Below are 8268 nucleotides of genomic sequence, written 5' to 3'. Positions count from 1 at the left end.
TATTATACCTGGAACATAAAGTGTGAAGTATGAAAATGTGGGGAGGGGCACTTTTGAATCACGAGGAGAGCTTTAAACATACTGATTCCCGATCCACTTGCAGAAATTCTTACTTGATTGGTCTAGCAGGTGGCCTGGGCACCAGGATTTATAAAAGCTCCATAAGTGGTTCCAATGTGAAGTCAAGGCTGAGAACTACTGGTTGAAGGAAAATCAATGCTGATTTGGTCAAATGATTGGTTTATGTGCTTCCTTGTCGACAAAACTGGCTAAATAAAATGATTGTGGTGGAGTTTTTGAACGGACATGACCTCAAAGTGATTTTTTTAAAAAATTCAAAATGAGGCAGTGTTGGCTTGAAATAATACAGTTCCAATCATATTCTTTCATGTTCTATCCTCCAGTCTGTGGGGCTGCTTCAAACTTGCTAACCCAATACAGGCAGAGCTTCACTGTAGGCTGATGAAGTTTTTGGACCGTGAAGTCTGATTGTACAGCACAAATTCAATTATAATCCTAACATGACCACTGGCCAACTAGCCCAATGCGGAGAGCATGAAGTCAATTCCTTAGAGTGCTTTCAGCTGATATTTTTGGCATGGTTCCCAGATCATCAACAGGATGCTGTCCTTGACATCTGGAACACCAATCTAAGATGCAAGCAAATAGTTTTGAAATAAAGTTAGGTCTCTTGACCAATTAGAGATATGTGTTTGACAGAAACCCTGTGCAATTTATTAGCTATCCAGATAGTTTCCAGCAGGTATGAATTTCTAGTGATTCTGGGTTATTGATTGTTTCATGACCAGGATGGAAGCTGAAAGGTAATGTGGCATGAGTTCCAGCTGGAGATAGTTGAATAACAAAAAAAAAATGTATGTGATTAAGCACCTGTGAGCAATTACTAGTGGTGCCTTTGGATGAGCCAGAACCCAGGCCTGGTACTCTACTCTTCTTCCCTACCAAGACTGTGGCGTACAATGTCTGTTTTAAAGCTGTACTGTAGTGCTGTTGGCTATTACAGTACAAAGGTCTCACCTATAACTGGAAGGCTCCAGACATTACAAAAGCATGTTTACATGTGCGTTGAGTTAGAGCAGGGTTTCTGAACCTCGGCATTGCTGAACTTTTGGGCTGGGTAATTCTTTGTTGTCAGGTCTTGTTCTGTGAATTAAATGTAGGATATTTAGCAGCACTCTGGCCTCTACCTACAAGGTACCAATAGTTGTGACAACCGGAGATGTCTTCAGACATTGTCAAATGTCCCCCAAAGGTGGGGGCAGGGTGGGAGGTGAGGACTGGGTAAAATTGCCCCAGTTGAGAATCAGTGAGTAGTTCTCTTGATTTCATAGTATAAGAAAAGTAAGTTTTTTTTAATACAAAGCCTGAATGATGATTCTAAGCCACTTCTGAAATTTCATTCACGGCAAATAATCTCCTTTTTCTTTATTTGTCAAACCCAACAGTTTTGATTTTTCAGTCATCTTTGTATGCTCCGTGGTGCTCAACATAATGTTCTATTCACATAGTAGGTCCTTAGCAATGCTCTCTGAATGAGTAAAAAGATCCATTTTTCCCCTACTTCTGTCAACATGTTCTGGGTGGGCTCCTGGGAATTTAAAATTGGCCTAAGCCAAGCCAATCAGACCACTCCATTTCTCTGGACATAGTAATAGGTACCAGGCTCACACATACCTGAGCCAGCTTTATGAAAGTGAATCATAGGACTTGATGGGAATGTTGGGATCAGCACACTCAGTTTAGCTTTTTGTCGTTGCTACTGTTTTTCCTGCTGGTTTTGAACTTGGAAGGATGTCACCCCTAGAATTCTGGCAGCTTTGTGATGCTACAAGCTCTTATAAGAGGAGAGCCTGTTGGAGAGCTGACCAGTAAAGATGGAGCAGAGCTGAGAGATGAAAAGAAGGACATCAGATCCTGATTTGTACCTCTGGATCTGGTGGCTTCTCGCTGTGGTATTTCTAGCCATGACTGTCTCTGGACTCATCAGTTGCTTGAGCCAATATTTTCCTGCATATCTATCTATTTCCATTTTTCTTATTTTTTTTGTTTAAGCCAGTTTGAGTTAGGCTTTCTATCACTTGAGATTAGAAAAGTCCTCATTTAGGCTGGATACGGTGGCTCATGCCTGTAATGCCAGCACTTTTGGAGCATGGATCCCCTGCTCAGGTGGGTGAATTGCTTGAGACCAGGAGTTCAAGACCAGCCTGGCCAACATGGCAAAACCCCGTCTCTACAAAAAAAAATACAAAAATTAACCGGGCATGGTGACAGGCGCCTGTAGTCCCAGTTACTTGAGAGGCTGAGGTGGGAGGATCACTTGAACCTGGGAGGTTGAGGCTGCAGTGAGCCATGATGGCACCACTGCACTCCATCCTGGGCAACAGAGTGAGATCCTGTCTCAAAAAACAAAACAAAACAAAATCTGTGAAGAATGACAATGGTAGTTTAATGGGAATTGCATTTAATCTACAAATTACTTTGGGCATATGGCCATTTTCATAATATTGATTCTTCCTATCCATTAGCATAGAATGTTTCTCCATTTGTTTGTTTCCTCTCTGATTTCTTGGAGCAATGGTTTCTAGTTCTTGAAGAGGTCCTTCACTTCCCTTGTTAGTTGTATTCCTAAGTATTTTATTCTTTTTCTAGCAATTTGGAATGGGAGTTCATTCATGATTTGGCTCTCTACTTGCCTGTTGTTGGTGTACAGGAATGCTAGTGATTTTTGCACACTGATTTTATATCCTGAGATTTTGCTAAAGTTGCTTATCCGCATAAGAAGCTTTTGTGCTGAGATGATGAGGTTTTCTAGATATAGGATCATGTCATCTGCAAACAAAGATAATTTTGCTTCCTCTGTCCCTATTTGAATATGCTTTATTTCTTTCTCTTGCCTGATTGCCCTGGCCAGAACTTCCAATACTATATTGAATAGGAGTGATGAGAGAGGGCATCATTGTCTTGTGCCAGTTTTCAAGGGGAATGCTTGCGGCTTTTGCCCATTCCATATGAATTGACTGTGGGTTTGCCATATATGGCTTTTATTATTTTGAGGTATGTTCCTTCAATACCTAGTTTATTGAGAGTTTTTAACATGAAGGATGTTGAATTTTATCAAAAGCCTTTTCTGCATCTATTGAGATAATCATGTGGCTTTTGTCTTTAGTTCTGTTTATGTGATGAATCACGTGTATTGATTTGCATGTGTGGAACCAACCCTGCATTCCCAGGATGAAGCCTACTTGAACCTGATGAATAAGCTTTTTGATATGCTGTTGGAATCCACAAACAATCCCATTACAAAGTGGGTAAAGAACATAAACAGGCACTTCTCAAAAGAAGACATGAGTGGCTGACAAGATGGCCAGTCTGCGGCTCCCAGCGAGATCAACGCAGAAGACAGAGGACTCCCTCCCCTAGCCAAGGGAAGCCGTGAGGGACTGTGCCATGAGGAATGGTGCTCTCTGGCACAGACACTACAGTTTTCCAACCGACTTCACAAACTGAAGACCAAGAGATTCCCTCAGGTGCCTATGCCACAAGGGCACTGGGTTTCAAGCACAAAACTAGGCGGCCATTTGGGCAGACACCAAGCTAGCTGCCGGAGTTTTTTTTCATACCCCAGTGGCACCTGGAAAGCCAGTGAGACAGAACCATTCACTCCCCTGGGAAGAGGGCTAAAGCCAGGAAGCCAAGTGATCTGGCTCAGTAGATCCCACCCCCGTGGAGCCCAGCAAGCTAAGATCCACTGGCTTAAAATTCTTGCTGCCAGTACAGCAGTCTGAAGTCGACCTGGTATGCTTGAGCTTGGTGGAGGGAGGGGCGTCTGCCATTACTGAGGCTTCAGTAATTGCAGGGGTCAACAGACACCTCAAACAGGAGAGTTCCGGCTGACATCTGCCAGGTGCCCTTCTGGGATGAAGCTTCCAGAGAAAGGAACAGGCAGCAATCTTAGCTGTTCTCCAGCCTATGCTGGTGATACCCAGGCAAACAGGGTCTAGAGTGGACCTCCAGGAAACCTGCAAAAGAGGGCCCTGGCTGTAAGTAGGAAAACTAACAAACAGAAAGGAATAGCATCAACATCAACAAAAAGGACATCCACAGAGAAACCCCATCCAAAGGTCACCAACAGCAAAGACCAAAGGTAGATAAATCCACAGAGATGAGGAAAAACCAGGTTAAAAGTCTGAGAATTCAGAAAACCAGAATGCTCTTCTCCTCCAAAGGATCACAACTCCTTACCAGCAAGGAAACAAAACTGGATGGAGAATGAGTTTGATGAATTGACAGAAGCTTCAGAAGGTGGGTAAAAACAAACTCCTCCGAGCTGAAGAAGGATGTTCCAACCCAATGCAAGGAGGCTAAGATTCTTGAAAAAAGGTTAGATGAATTGCTAACTAAAAGAACCAATTTAGAGAAGAACATAAATGACATAATGGAGCTCAAAAACACAGCATGAGAACTTTGTGAAGCATACACAAGTATCAACAGCTGAATCAATGAAGCAGAAGAAAGGATATCAGAGATTGAGGATCAACTTAATGAAATAAAGTGTGAAGACAAGATTAGAGAAAAAAGAATGAAAAGGAATGAACAAAGCCTCTAAGAAATATGGGCCTACGTGAAAAGACCAAACTTACATTTGATTGGTGTACATGAAAGTGACAGGGAGAATGGAATCAAGATGGAAAACACTCTTCAGGGTATTATCCAGGAGAACTTCCCCAACCTAGCAAGACTGGCCAACATTCAAATTCAGGAAATACAGAGAACACCATAAATGCTAATTGAGAAGAGCAACCCCAAACACATAATTTTCACATTCACCAAGGTTGAAATGAAGGAAAAAATGTTAAGGGCAACAAGAGATAAAGATTGAGTTACCCACAAAGGGAAGACTAACCATAAGACTAACAGTGGATCTATCTGCAGAAACCCTACAAGCCAGAGAGTTGGGGCCAATATTCAATATTCTTAAAGAAAAGAATTTTCAACCCAGAATTTCGTATCCAGCCAAACTAATCTTCATAAGCGAAGGAGAAATAAAATCTTTTACAGACAAGTAAATGTTGGGAGATTTTGTTACCACCAGGCCTGCCTTACAAGAGCTCCTGAAGGAAGCACTAAATATGGAAAGGAAAAACTGGTACCAGCCACTGCAAAAACATACCAAATTGTAAAGACCATCGACACTATAAAGAAACTGCATCAACTAATTGGCAAAATGACTAGCTAGTATCATAATGACAGGATCAAATTCACACATGACAACATCAATCTTAAATGTAAATGAGCTAAATGCCCAAATTAAATGACACAGACAGGCAAACTGGATAAAGAGTCAAGACCTATCAGTGTGCTGTATTGAGGAGCCCCATCTCACGTGCAGAGACACACATAGGCTCAAAATAAAGGGATAGAGGAAGATTTACCAAGCAAAAGGCAAGCAAAAAAAAAGAAAAAAAAAGCAGGAGTTGCAATCCTAGTCTCTGATAAAATAGACTTAAACCAACAAAGATATCAAATTGTCTCTGTTTGCAGATGACATGATGGTATATTTAGAAAACTACATCATCTCAGCCCCAAATCTCCTTAAGCTGATAAGCAACTTCAGCTAAGTCTCAGAATACAAAATCAATGTGCAAAAGCCAAAAGTATTCCTATACACAAATAATAGACAGAGAGCCAAATCACGAGTGAACTCCTCTTCACAATTGCTAAAAAGAGAATAAAATACCTTGGAATACAACTTACAAAGGATGTGAAGGACTGCTTCAAGGAGAACTACAAACCACTGCTCAAGGAAATAAGAGAGGATACAAACAAATGGAAAAACATCTCATGCTCATGGATAGGAAGAATCAATATCATGAAAAAGGCCATACTAACCAAAGTAATTTGTATATTCAATGCTATCCCCATCAAGCTAACATTGACTTTCTTCACAGAATTCGAAAAAAATACTTTAAAATTCATATAGAACCAAAAAAGAGCCCATATGTGGCATAGTGGCACACCTCTGTAATCCCATCTACTCAGGAGACTGAGGCAGGAGAATCGCTTGAACCCAGGAGGCAAAGGTTGCAGTGAGCTGAGATCATGCCACTGCACTTCAGCCTGGGTGACAAAGTGAGACTCTGTCAAAAAAATAAAAAATAAAAAAATAACAGCTCATATAGCCAAGACAATCCTCAGAAAAAAGAACACAGCTGGAGACATCACACTACCTGAATTTGAACTGTACTACAAGGCTACAGTAACCAAAACAGCATGGTCCTGGTACCAAAACAGATATATAGACCAATGGAACAGAACAGAGGCCTCAGAAATAACACCACACATCTACAACCATCTGATATTTGACAAACCTGACAAAAACAAGCAATGGGGAAAGGATTCCCTATTTAATAAATGGTGTTGAGAAAACTGGCTAGCCATATGCAAAAAACTGAAACTGGACCCCTTCCTTACACCTTGTACAAAAATTAACTCAAGATGGATTAAAGACTTCAACGTAAGACCTAAAACCATAAAAGCCCTAGAAGAAAACCTAGGCAATACCATTCAGGACATAGCCGTGGGCAAAGACTTCACGACTAAAACACCAAAAGCAATGGCAACAAAAGCCAAAATTGATTAATTCTGACTAATTAAACTAAGGAGCTTCTGCACAGCAAAAGAAACTATCATCAGAGTGAACAGGCAACCTGCAGAATGGGAGAATATTTTTGCAATCTACCCATCTGACAAAGGGCTAATATCCAGAATCTACAAGGAACATAAACAAACTTAGAAGAAAAAAACAAACAACCCCATCAAAAAGTGGGCAAAGGATATGAGCAGACACTTCTCAAAAGAAGACATTTATGCCACCAACAAACATATGAAAAAAAGCTCATCATCACTGGTCATTAGAGAAATGCAAATCAAAACCACAATGAGATACCATCTCAGGCTAGTTAGAATGGCGATCATTAAAAGGTCAGGAAGCAACAAATGCTGGAGATGATGTGGGGAAATAGGAACCCTTTTACACTGTTGGTGGGAGTGTAAATTAGTTCAACCATTGTGGAAGACAGTGTGGTGATTCCTCAGAGATCTAGAACCAGAAATACCATTTGACCCAGCAATCTCATTACTGGGTATATATATAAAGGATTATAAATAATTCCACTATAAAGACATGCACACATATGTTTATTGCAGCACTGTTCACTATAGCAAAGACTTTGAACCAACCCAGATGCCCATCAGTGATAGACTGGATTAAGAAAATGTGGCACATATACACCCTAGAATACTATGCAGCCATAAAAAAGAATGAGTTCATGTCCTTTGCTGGGACATGGATGAAGCTGGAAACCATCATTATCAGCAAACACAGGAACAGAAAACCAAACACCACATGTTCTCACTCATAAGTGGAAGTTGAACAATGAGAGCATATGGGCACAGGGAGAGGAACATCACAGAGGGTGGGGGTGCTGGGGGAAGGATTTCATTAGGAGAAGTACCTAATGTAGATGAAGGGTTGTTGGGTGCAGCAAACCACCATGGCGCATGTATACATATGTAACAAACCTGCATGTTCTGCACAGGTATCCCAGAACTTAAAGTATAATAAAAAAAGAAAAAGAAAAAGAAGACATACATGTGGTCAACAAACATATGAATAAAAGTTCAACATCACTGATCAGTAAAGAAATGCAAATCAAAACCACAATGAGATACAATCTTACACCAGTCAGAATTGCTATTATTTAAAAGTAAAAACTAAAACAAAAACAAAAAAAACAGATGCTGGCGAGGTTGCAGAGAAAAGGGAACACTTTTATACCATTGGTGGAAGTGTAAGTTAGTTCAACCATTGGGAAAAACAGTGTGGTAATTCCTCAATGACCTAGAAGCAGAAATACCATTTGACCCAGCAATACCATTACTGAATATACACCCAAAGGAATATAAATCATTATATTATAAAGACACATGAACATGTATATTCATTGCAGCACTTATTCACAATAGCAAAGACATGGAATCAACCTAAATGCCCATCAGTGATAGACTGGATAAAGAAAATGTGGCACATATACACCATGGAATACTATGCAGCCCTAAAAAGGAATGAGATCATGTCCTTTGCAGGGACATGGATGGGGTTGGATGCCATTATCCTCAGCAAACTAATGCAGAAACAGAAAACTAAACACTGCATCTTCTCACTTATAAGTGGGAGCTGAATGATGA

Source organism: Gorilla gorilla, chromosome 3 (genome assembly GCF_029281585.2).
Source record: "Gorilla gorilla gorilla isolate KB3781 chromosome 3, NHGRI_mGorGor1-v2.1_pri, whole genome shotgun sequence".
Lineage (NCBI taxonomy): Eukaryota > Metazoa > Chordata > Mammalia > Primates > Hominidae > Gorilla > Gorilla gorilla.
The sequence above is the reverse complement of the archived record's forward strand: the minus strand, read 5'-3'. Positions refer to the sequence as shown.